Raw genomic sequence first — 13,054 nt, 5'->3', positions numbered from 1 at the left:
CTAAGAACAGGTGCACTCAGGGACATTTGGCTAAACCGGGAGACTTCCAACGCTGACTCCCACCACTCCTGACGGCTGTCTCTTGCCTAGAGTTCTACATCAGGCACTGGGGCACGTTGGGCCTCCCTCCCCCACCCCCTGCAGGAATGCACATGGACTTATTCGCACAGGAGCAGGTGTGATTTAGCCGCCCTTGCTGGGTTCACAGATACAAGGCCAAACCTGAGGCTTGTGGCTGCCAGCTCTGGCCGTGAGACAGAGCAGTTGGCTCACAGGGTCAGGAGCTCATGGCGTTATTCTTCTACCATCTAAGGGGTCATGGGTAATTTCACTTTTCACATTCCCAGTGCCACTAAGCCCAGGGTTACTCGAGGCAGCTCCACTGCCTCTCTCCCCACCCAGTTTTCATAAAGAATTTTGGATTGAAAATGCCCTTATAAATGACCCTTTTATTTTGCAGATAAATGAATGGGCTTGAAGAATTGACTGGCCGAGGCCACCGGCTGGCAGGCTCCTGCCACTGCCTAAGTTTCTCCATCTCCTCTGTTATAATAGACACAGGACAGAAGATCTGCTCTTTGGAAGAATGATGCTCAGCTCAGTTCTAGCCACAGGCAAAAGATGAATGAGTTTTGCAAGATACAAGGTTATTAGGTTATTGTTTTTTTCCATCCCCTGAGCTTAAAGGAGTAAAAAGGAATAGACTGGCACTATTGGAGTATGGGACAAAGATGTAGACTTCTTGGAAGGCCACAGGCAAGTTTCTCCCTCCCCATCATGGAGATGCGCTGAACTGGCAAAGGAGTAGGAGTCATACTGACCTCATCCCAGTCTTAGCAGTCCTTCCATTTAATATTCACATATAAGGACCCACTACATGATGGGCCCTGTCCTCAGAGATGCAACAGACAAAGATATTAAATAAATCTCTGGTCTCAGGTAGCTCACAAACAGGAGGGTCATAGGGTCATACAATGCAAACATGTAGACACTTAGGGAACTGGGACATCAAACACACCCGACTTTGTGCCTGGGATACACTGGCAGGTCATAGCCTGAAACCAATACCCTGGGCACAGCTCACAGCCCAAGTGCAACCACTCTGGATGATGAATGTTGCATCTATTCCTACCTCATTCATTAGTTCTTTTTCTCCTTCTTAGAATCTTGAGAATGGAGTGAATGTTGGAGATCCTCAAGCCCAACAACTATCTTAATTACACAGATGAGTAAACCAAGAGAGGATAGCAGAAGTGCTAAATGAACGCCTCCTGTCAGGGTAGGGCCTGGGCTGCCCACAGTGAGCAGTCCAGGCTCCCTAAGCATGGCCCATGAGCTGGGTTGCTTCTCTCCCACTCCTTCCTGCTTCACCATCAGGACCCAACTCCAGTGCACAGCTGATTTTCAGGCAGAAATCTGCTAAATATGGACACACTGAATTATTCATATTTGGGCTTATAAATAATGTACTGGGTGTTAATATCAGATGTATAAAGGCATCCATAACCTTCGGGGTGATTAGTCACTGTTATACCTTGCCCGGAGGTAACAGATTACCTGGCCTGGTGCCCTTGACTAGCTCCTGTCCTTGGGGAGGGCTCCCCTGCAGAGCGCTGTGTCCTTCCCATCTCTGCTAGCCTGATGCAAGATAACCGATGTCTGGGTGAGGAAATAATCTTACAGAGACCCAGTGTACTTTCAGCCACTAGCTCTTGACACTCGCTGCTCTAGTCAGCATCCGGCAGAGGTGTGTGAGGTATCCCATGAGCTGAGGCAGAAAGCAACTGCTTGACGCTAAGACTCAGTGTCTTCAGCTCTCTTTTGGTACACATTTTACTGCCGTGTGAAGATAATCCAGGAAAGCATAAGTCCTTATTTGAAGGTTAGGCATTGAATTGCGTTAGGGAGTGATTTTAGGGGATGATAGTTTCTAAAAAAGATCATTCCAGGACTAACTTCCTTCAAGGGAAGGAACCAGAATGGAATGTACTGGTCCAAGAGGTGGCAAAAGTAACCCAGGTTTCAACTTGGTCCAAGCCAGGAGAAGGGAGGTGGGGCGGAAGTAGTTACTATCTCCCAGGTGAAAAGATACAGAAAGGGAAGACGGGAGGAGGAGTCACACCTACCCTTGAGGTCTTTAAGAAAAGACCTCTGTGTCACATTAATCAACCCCTGACTGGTCGCCAAAGCTCTTGCAGGTCCCTGTAGCCCAGACCAAACATAGTAAAAGGGTCTTGTTTTTCACTTTTGTCTCTAGGCTCAAAGTCAGATCTTAATCCTCAAAGTTTTATCAGTAGAGGCAAAAAGCAAGTGTCCTTCTGGAAATGCAGTGAGCGAGCCCTTGAGCTCCCCCAGGGCTAGAATGAGACTTAAACCTGTGGAGGAGCCTGGGGCTTGTTAAGTAGGGTTCTGCCCACCAGGGGTATTTTGTCCCTGGTGCTTGGTTCCAGAGACAGGAGCACCCACACTGGTCAAGAGGTCCCCTGCGGCCGCTGGACCTGGAAAGGCCCATGGCAGGGGGAGGAGAAGGGCCTCTTCACCAGGCACCCTGCTAAGCGATGGCTCTGGGTCTCAGTGGGGCTCAGCCAGAAAACTGGTATGCACGGATGGCAGCCTCTGTGGCACCCACTCTTAACAGCGGTGTGAAAACAATAGCATTATGGCATTATTACAAGGGGGCACTGACATGTTGATGCAAATGCTCATTTCTGACAAGACTGAGAATGAAAATGGCTCAGAAGGGAATGGGGAAGTGTCCAGGGAGTCATAACTGTTATGCTATCAGAGTTTTGACAGTGAATAACTCTGCCATGATTTCATCAGCCAAAAACCAATGAACCCCTGCGGAGCTATCTAGTGCCGAGGCTGGGCTGTGGGAAATGCTTCCAGCCAGTCTTCTGCATGCCCCTTCCATCAGTGATGGTGCCAAGGTGAGAAATGCTCACGAAGGTTCATTTCATGGACCCACAAAGTCTGATAGGTGAGGCCCCTGTAGTCGTCAGGTACTCACCAGAGTCACCCCTCCCAAGGACCAGGGTGGGTAAGGAGTCAACCAGACTGTCTGGTGTCGCCCAGTCTGGGTAAGTGGAGATGAAGCAAGAAGGCTTTCGATGGACAGAACCCAGGACACCCTCCTGGGAAACTGCCCTTTCCATGGTCCCTGCTGCTTAGGTTGTCTGCAGTCTACCACCTGGCTCTGTTCCCTTTCACTTAGGAGGAAATCATCAGGCCCAGAAGAGGCCACTGACCTAAGTGCAGTCTCTATATAGCCTGCTCAGACTGAGGCCTCGCAGGAAAAAAATGCCCAGAGCCCATCAGATTTCCTTCTGGTGTTACCTCAAACTAGGTGTCAATGCTTGGGCTGTAGGCAGGTGGAGTCAAGGTCATGAGGTTGGAAAAGGTTACGATAGGCCAATGCAGGGCAGAGGGAAGAAGGAGCAGAAACCACGAGGCTCACAGAGGAGGCAGCTGGAGAGAGAGAGAGAGAGAGAGAGAGAGAGAAGAAAAAAATAAAACCACGAGGCAGAGAGATGCTGAGAAGAGTTAGGCAGCCTTGGTGGGCGAGGAGAGAGCCACTGCTCCCAGATATCACCTCGTTGGATCCTGTCAATTCTCACAGATGCCCATCCAGCTTCTCTCCAGGTGAACCTTTGCAATGACCATGCCCACCTCACGTTTGCTCCAGGTGATATGAAGAAACTTCTGTTTCTGGCAACCGAAAATGCTTCTGTGGAAAAAAGTAGTTTGGGGAGGAAAGAACCACCTTTGAAATAAAGCCATAAAAAGATCACATTCAAGCAACAAGATGTAGCCCCTGGTCAAGAGCCTGGAGAAGCTGAAGTTGAGAGCATGGCCCAGAATAGGCAAGGAGGGCCCAGGACACAACTCTCCAAACCATGTGTGGTGGTTGCCCACTTCTTTTCCACTCCAATCCATTACTGACTGATTTTCTAATTTGTAAAATGTGATAGCAGTGTGGTGGCAGTATCAAATTGCTGGAAAAACTAACCACTTAACCCAGGAATCTCACACCGTTAGTAACACGTGCACGGATCTGGTCGAAGAGATGGTCACAATGGAGTCAAGGGGTCTAAGGCTTATCGTTATCTGCTGCCAGCTACAGCTGCGAAGAGGGGGCTCTCACTGGGGGTGGTATTGCCCTGGCCCCCGCTGGAGAGGCACGAAAAGGAACTGTCTCACCTTAATGTCAGAAGCACCCCTGTTGACAAACATTTGTTCACGCTTCAAGATCAAGGAGAATGCCATCCTCTGCAGGAGGCCCTGCAGCAACCCCACTGACAGATGGCCTGTTAGCCAGCATCTCTGCCCAAGAACAACAGGGTCCCCGGCCCAGGACAGGGCTTACGGAAGGTGTCGGAGGGGGAACAGAGCTCTGGGCTCAGAGCCAAGTGGAGACAGAAGCACCCAGGGACAGATAACGGAACCTTTGACAAACTGCAGTGGCTTAAGAATTGTCAGCTCAGATAGAACTGCCTACATCCATTTAATTAGATTTTAATTTCTCTTTACACATTTGGTTTTCAAAGATTCTAAGAAGTAATTATTTCCAGTATCAATTGACTGGGAGGAACAATCCCCAACTTAGAATAAGCAGCTTATGGAGGCCTGTCTCATCCCTGTTCAAACACTGGGGCCTTCCAAGAGCTGCAGGGCTGCCTCGCAGAGGCCCAGAGGCCGAGCGGACACCTGGCCGGAGAGGCCAGGAGGGGGTGCAAGGGGGCGGGAGGGGGCCGTGGTGGGATGAGGGGGAGAGCTCTCCTGCCTCTGTCGCTTCAGGGGACAGGAGGTACAGCAGCCCAAGGCGTGATGCCACTCAGGCCAGTGAGCATAGAGATAGAAACAGCAGGGCACTGGGGCGGGGGGGGGGGGGGGGGGGGCGGGATACTTGGCTGGATGAGTACTGGCTGTTTTGCTATATGTTGGCAAATTGAACTCCAATAAAAAAAATTTAAAAAAAAAAAAAGAAGAAGCAGGGCCTTATTGTTTGGTGTTCGTAAAAACTGTCTATGTCTGGATAAAAAATTAGATCCTCTCTGCTCTGAATTACCTTCTGGAAGAGAGTCCATCACCTTCTAATGGAGCCCTTACAAAGTGTCTCACATCAGAGGACATGTCCTTTGAGTACCTTCCTTGGAACCCCAAACACTGGAGAAACTGCCCCAACCAACATCAGAGAGTCACCTCTGGTCGACTCGGTGAAGAAACAGGAGACGAAGAAATGTAATGGAGTTTCAGCTCCATTAAATCGCTGAGTGGGTAATCTCACAATTTCAGCTCCATTATTATTTAGCTGTTATTTATTAGTCCTAGCTCCATTTATTATTGCTGCGTGGGTAACCTCACAATTGCAAGTGTGGTCATCTTTGTAAATAAGTTTTTTCGAGACTCACTTGAAGAGACAATGCAGCAAGGGGTTGGTAGATTATAAATATCAAGAATATGCTCACCAGCAGGAATAATATTTGCAATATCTAAAAACTGCTTGGAACAAAGTGCAGATCAATCAGAATGAAACAAGGGGTAAGCCTCGCCTACCAGCAGACAACCGGCCCTGCCCACAACACACACAGGCAACCGACTGCCTAGATGTTATGTAAATGTATTTTCTGTGGTTTGGGATAAAATTTCCAGTGACCACACGATTCTGATATTGAAAAACCCGTGTATTTCAATGAGTGAAGAGCCGTGCAGGTGATGTGTGCCAGAAACCTGTGCAGGTGTCACCAAATGAGGTTTCGGGGATGTGAAGACAAGAATGTGATGGATGCATGTGAGAAGTCAAACTAAGGTTGTCTTGTGGAAGATGAGAATGGAAAAAAGCAATGTTTCTAAATTAATTTGCTACTCTGCATAATGCATGATTTTAAATGTATAAGTGTGACTAAAGAATTAAATGTGAGTAGAGTTTTGATTATATTATTTATATTTCTAAAAATTCACATATCTAATTTGCTCAAATCTCAGTGGGATTCCTTTCAGTGTGTATTTGGGGGTTTTCTTCTACATTGGCACATATGATGTTTGACGACTGGATGGCCAAAAGACAGAATGAATGCACTTTACATGGATGCCAAAACCGTCTCAAATCTAAAGCCTTAGAATCCACTGGGGGAGCTCTTTTATCTGTATGCACTTTCAGGTTCCACTCTGGAACAAGGAAATCAGAAGTTCTGGGGGTGGCGCTTGGCTTCTGGTGTTTCGGAAAGCTTGTTAACTGATTCTAATGTGCTCTGAAGGGCTATTTCACATATCTACAACCACATCCTTTTCGAGGGGGGCATTCAGTGAAGCTTAGTGGTTAAGGGCAAGGGATATAGATGAATTCAAATCCTGACTTTTTCTCTAATTAGCTGTGTAACCCGGTAAAATTACCATACTTTGCTGTGCCTCATATGTAAAATGAAAATTTTTAAAAAGGAGGACCATTGGCGAGCAGTGGTTATGAAAATTAATAAGTTAATATATAAAAAGAGCTGGCACAAAATGGGAGCTCAACCCAAGTGGGCCTGGATGATCCCAGGGGTGAGTAGAGCAGATGTGTTTCCTCCTGACTACCTGCCCTCCCAGCCATGGCATCTGTACACTCTGCCTCCCATGACTCATCACTTAGCATGAAGCTTTTAAAGTGGAAGGGATAGGGAATGGGAAACTGGAGTGGATATGGAGAACTGGGAATATGGCTTCATCACAATATCACAATAGCCCTCCTCATACCGCTGGGCAGTAACTGAAATGGGGAGGGCCAGATGGTATCTGCAGGAAAGAGAGCAGCTAGGCAGCCATCTTAACCTCAAGACACAGTGAGGCATGTTTCTTCAGAGCATCTAAGCCTGACACCTTTCATGACTTCTCTGGTCAGGCATTGTGGCACCATTTCCATGTTTAAAAAAGCTTATGCAGCAGCCCCATGCTTGAGGAGGTGACCCTTCAAGGCTCTTGGTGTGAAACATAGCTTCTAGGAGACTCTGGGGACACTGGTGTATGTGTGTGGGTGGCTTGTTAGAATCATGCAAGTCAAAAGGTGGGTGTGTCCTGGGGGTTCAGCTTAGCTTCAAGGGAGAAGGCCCACTTCCTGTCCCTATAGCACAACGAGAGGCAGGCTAGATAACATGGTAGTTGGGAGCAGGCGCTGGGAAACCAATCTGCTTGGGTTCAGTTCCATCACTAATGTGTTCTTGGGCAAGATGCTTAACCATTTTGTGTTCAATTTCCTCATCAGAAAGGGGGGTTTTGTGAGGACTAAATAAATGAACAAATATGGAGCATTTAGAACAATGCCTGGCACATAGTCAGTGACATATGAATATTGATTGTTATTTTTATAATTTTACACTGTGAAGATGCCAGTCTCCTATTAGACACACATTTTATTTTTAATTCCATTTTTCTTTCCTTTCAGATCCCACTAAATCTCAAAGGACGGTCACTGTGGCGTCTGTCATCCATGTCAAATCTTTTCTCTGTGTTTTAATGAAGAGCTTTCAGAAATATCATTTTATGCCAAGGTGTTATCACTCCTAGTGTGTTATTGAGTCAATAAAGTTGTAATGAAACCCACACCATCCATTTCTGGTGCATTCTCCATAAAAATCTGAGGATTTAATCTGTCATGTTGGGTAGGACACAGTCCTGCTGTGGGGACAAGACAAATATGCAAATGGTACAAACACAATCAAGTCAAGAGATGTACAAGTCATAGGTAATGGGAATCAAAGAGAGAAAGAGTCTCACCTGGTCGAAGGACGTTATGAAGGAGGTGGCATCCAATATAGCCCTTGGAGAATGATGGGTGAGATTTTATCAGGTGGGGCTGGAGGAGTGAAAAGAAAGCATTCCAGACTTTTATGGTAGAGGAAATAGCATACACAAGTATATGAAGATGGAGAAGTACCAGAAGTCAACTAATTTGACTGATGTGTAAGGTGCAGAGGGGAAGAGTTGGAAGACAAGGTAGAGCAGGGCTTTGTCATAAAAGACCTTTGATGTAAGGGTGAGTAATTTACACTCAATTTGTCAGTCAGTGGGGAGACATTGGGGGTTTGGTTAAAAAATGTTTAATCAAAGCTGTGCTTGAGAAAAAAGGAATTATTCTCATAAGATGACTCAGAAGGGAGAGAGACAAGAAGTAGAGAGGCTGGAGAGGAGGTTGCCAGACTATTTCAGATGAGAATTAATGTGGGTTTAAACAAGGGTGGTTGTGGAGGAACAAGATAATGGCAGGACCCAAAGGACATGGTAATGGATTGATTGTTATGGGAAAAGGAACAACCAAAGAGAAGCTGGGGTCACCAGCCTGGGGAAATAGAAGACTGATGGAACAATTAACCAAAACAGTAAACCAAGTGGAGGAACAGTCTGGGGAGGCTGGTGAATTGAGATACTAGATAGAGAGGTAGGTAAATGGAGCTGGAAGACAGGAAATTAAGATTCAATAGTTCACTAGTCCCATAGTTGTGCTGCTTTCTCCCACATCTGTAGCATCCAGCTCTATGCTTAACACAGAGTAGGTGCTCCATAAGAGAATGATCCCAACTGTAGAGTGATCTCCATGAGTGTGCTAGCTGACACCTAAGGGGAGGCTTATCACAGAAAGAGCAAAAATTCAACAGGAAAACCACCAGGAAAATGTATGCACATTCAGGGTGAGGCATCCAGAGATAGCAGCCAGAGAGGAGAAGAGAGCAGAGCAGTGAAGAAGTAAGACCATCAAAGCAAGGGAGAGTTTTGAGACAGAGAAGAGGTAAGTGGTTGAAGTGGTTGAAGGCACTGGTTGAAAATGCAAGAGGAGGACTGCACTTGTTCCCAAGCAGCCATGACACAAAGTGGCACAAGGTGGGTGGCTCAAAACACACATCTATTCTCTCACAGGTCTGGAAGCTAGAAGTCCAAAACCAAGGTTTTGGCAGGACCATGTGCCCTTGGAAGTTCCAGGAGAGGATTCTTTCCTGCCTCTCCCTAGCTTCTGCTGGCCCCAGGTGTTCCTTGGCTTGCACGGCATAATTCGAATCTCTGCCTCTGTCTTCACATGAGTGTCTTCTCTCTGTGTGTCTCTCTGTCTTCACATGTTGTTCCCTTACAAGGGCATAGTCAAATGGGATTAAAGGCCCACCCTATTCCAGACTGACCTCATCTTAACTAATTAGGTCTGCATGTTAGGTCACATTCGGAGGTACTGGAGGTGAGACTTCAATATATCTTTTACCGAGACAGAATTCAATTCTGTCAGCAAGGATGGAGAGAGAGAGACTCTTGGGTTTGGCAGTTAAGAGGTGGCTAGCAGGGTTTGTGAGGATGCTATTTGGTCCAAAAAGTTGGGAAGGGGACCAGATGGCACTGAGTGAAGGGTAGAGGGAAAGAGAACAGCATGACAATGAGTGGAAAGTGAGATGGGGGTGTGGGAAGCATCTGTCTAGGTCTATGTGTGATCTTTCCTTTTCTGCAGGTAGAGGGAATGGTTGTGTGCCCTGCAAAAGGTTTTGCTTTCACACCATTAGTTTTCACTCCATGATTCGGTGGTGGTCCTTCCCTGGTAGCACGTGCTGCCTGGTGGGGCTGTGGGTCTTGACATCAGAGCCTCTTTATTCACAATTTTAGTGGTCAAAATTGGTTCCCTTTTGGTTCAAGCAACTTCTCTTCTTGTCTAAACAGATCACCTGATTGTTTACACATGTTTGTGTCATTGGAATTCCTTTATCACTGGAGACCAGCCCCTGAAATGGGAACAAGAGCATCTGTCTGACTTGGTCCTACTTTCAGGTGGCATGAAGATGGGTGATAAGACCTGTGAGAACATAATAACAACTAGAATGTACCACGCATGAGTTAAACACAAATGATTAACAAGTATGAGTCTGCAGATCTCTTAATGAATTCAAGATTAGCAATTGAAAATTATGACCCACTCCAGACAACAATGGGGCCAGATTGATCACACAGTCCTCCCCAGAGTTTCAGGAGGTTTGTGTTCTCTGCAAATTCACAGGCACCATCTGAACTTCACCCACCTTCCTGAGTGTACATGGCAGCAGCCAGACTTCTTGGTGCTCTCCTGGACTGAAGAAAACTCCATAAACTGCTCATTTTAGTTCATAAATATCCAACTTTGGCTTCTTGACAATCTTTAATCGCATGCTTGGTATGTTATTAAGAACTAGTTCATATTCATACATAATAATGCACCTGGTATAGTGATGGATACATAACTTTGGTCAGCAAATGATTCTTATTCATATTATCAAACCAATAGGAGTTCAAGACAGCTGGTTGGGAAATAAAATCATGTAGTCAGCTCTAAGATGAACTCAGAGCCTCCTCTGGATACTAAGATTTTCTTATAGGGGTAAGCTAGTCGTTTGTGGCTCCTGCATTACTCTAGAATGGATGATACTTCTTAAGAGACTTCTGATAAGCCCACCCTATAAGACAGACATAGCTTAACCTCAGGATTTGGACCCACCTGGGTTTCCAATGGATTGAGGACCTTCTAAGCAATGGGATAGGGCTAGGGCAGGGGGAAGAGCAGAAAGGAGAGCACAGGAGCCTCCTGCTTCCACAAATGTCGCTCAGCGGCCCAGCATTTGAGAATTTCCCCCTGCTTTACAAAAGTAGCTTCTCAAGAGAAGCTACACATGGAATCATCTAGATGAGTTGGGTGTTGCTTAGTGAGACGTTCATTTTTCTAGATAGCCAATCAGTAAGGCAAAGCAGAAGTTACCCTCTGAAAGCATTCCCCAGTGGATCTTTGCATGACGCAGAGATGGCTGAGCTCTCAGACTAAAGAAAAACTGAACTACTACCTGGAAAACCATTCTATTTTTCTTCCTTTCCTCTCCTCATCTCCTGGGCCGTTTAGTGCTTTGTAAAGCCAAATTTGTTCAGATTATGAAGGCAGTAACCTACAAGATTTATTACAAGGCTTGGAAGGAGGACTCCTGCATAATCTATGACCAAGCTGTGGTAGCCCTAGGCTGCAGGTGGATCTGCTCAATCCTCTATCCTTTCTCCGGCAAACTGGACTCATTTTGCAAGGAGGAGCCCCAAGAAATTCACCAGGCTTCACAACACACTCAGAATCTGGAAGAAACCAAGATTCTTCAGCTTATTTGGGGGCATAGAGGAATTACGACTTGACTGCTGAGTTTGAGTGAGTTGGCCAGGCAGCAAACCAGTAGTAGGCATGTGATTGTTGGGTGCAAATGCCTTCAGTGCCTTCAGCTTTGTTTAGTTTGCAACTAGAATCTGTTTTGCTGCATCAGAGAGAACAATTTAAGCAACTTTTTTTGTTCACTCTTTGGGCCAGTGTACTAGGTGAAGTAGAATACAAGAATCATGAGATGAGGGTCCACTTTCGATCCTTATATGGTCTGGTTCCTACACACAGGACCCTCTTCCCACCTCCTATTAGGTCTCAAACAAACCATCTGAACATTTCCTGTTGCACTGTCAGAAGACTTGTGCTTTGAATTGATTTTGTCCTGTTGGTGACGAGCTATTTGTGGCCATTCACATGCTAGTGTACTTGTGAGCTCTGAGCCATTTCTGGAAGATAGCAGCTCCTTCTTGGAGGTACTGTCTGTGGCCTTTGGAAAATCTCTGTGTCAGGGTAGCTGGGCCATACATGATGGGAGTCTATGGCCTTGGCCTAAAGTCCTAAACCCACCAGAGCAGAGATATGCTCTTCCACATTGCCAAGTCCTTTTGCAGTTGGACAGAGCTAACTGGTCACTTGACTATGAGTAGAAGTAGTTTATGTCACACATTTATATGCAAGCTAGTGCTTGATCCTCAGTTTCCTCTTATGCTTGCTGCAAAGGCCTTAGAGGCCTTGTATTCTAGATGGTACAACTACTAAATGATAGAGCTTCTATCAGCCTGAATCTTTGGGAAAGAACTTCCCTCGGGAGTCCTAAGAACAACAGTAGATTTTGCATAAGTGAGAAATAAACTTTCAGCTTTAACCACTAAGATTTTCAGTTTATTTGTTACTGCAGCATAGCTTAGACTATCCTAACATATCCATTAAGGATTTAGAGTTTAGAGAACCTTAGATATTGGTCTAAACTCACCAATTTATAGAAAAGGAAATCAAAGCCCAGAAAAATGAGGTGGCTTATATAAAATCACAGAGAGAGAGAGTGACAGAGTTAAAACTGGAACTTACAGTTTGGTTCTCTCCACTATCACAGAGCATCTTTTGTGCTTATTTGTATACAACTCAAATTTAATATTTTCAACCTCACTTTTCAGTATAACCACAAATCCTTGATTAACTGAAAAATAGATGCTACTGGGCCAAATACTTGTATCTTGTTTTTGTTTTGTTTTGTTTTGTATCTTGTTTTTTGACCAAATCACTGTTTCACTAATGATCTTAGCTGTCCTGCCCTAATTTCAGAGAAAATAAGATTCTGCTGCTAGACTCTATATGCATATAATTTCCTCATAATGTATAGTCTGATGTAAACCATGGGGTGGGGTGTTTAATATATCTGGGAAGCTTGGATTCTGAATATATCTTACTAGCTCTTTGTTCTCACTAGTCAATGTTTCATTCCTGGTGTGTGTAGTATATGAACATGTATGTGTGTGTGTGTTTTGTATGTGTAGAGACATTGCTGACTTAGAGTCCTAATGTATGGTAGCAATAATCAAATTTTGAATGAAATCTTGGGGGAGGGGGAATACCAGCTCAAGTCAGACTATATCCAAAGCAAATACTCAAATCATGAACATATAAAATAAAAAATGGAGGTAGTGAGAGGACCAGATGGAGATTGAAAACTCAGAGAGGAAGGGTCAGAACAAGAGAGATAAATGGAGGTTTGGAATTTTCCTAGAGCCACAGTCAATGTTTCCAGCTCACACTGTATGTGCTTGTAACATGTGATTTTATAGGCAGTTTAACTTCATGGAAGTGGCCCAGCGGATAGTCCCTGACCAATAAACTGAGATTAGAAATACTGATTTGAATCCCTGCCATCTCCATCTCCATCCCCCATCAGCTGTATCAACCTCTAGACTTGACCTTCTCTTT

This window comes from Vulpes lagopus, chromosome 6 (assembly GCF_018345385.1).
Source record: "Vulpes lagopus strain Blue_001 chromosome 6, ASM1834538v1, whole genome shotgun sequence".
Lineage (NCBI taxonomy): Eukaryota > Metazoa > Chordata > Mammalia > Carnivora > Canidae > Vulpes > Vulpes lagopus.
This window is presented reverse-complemented; position numbering follows the sequence as displayed.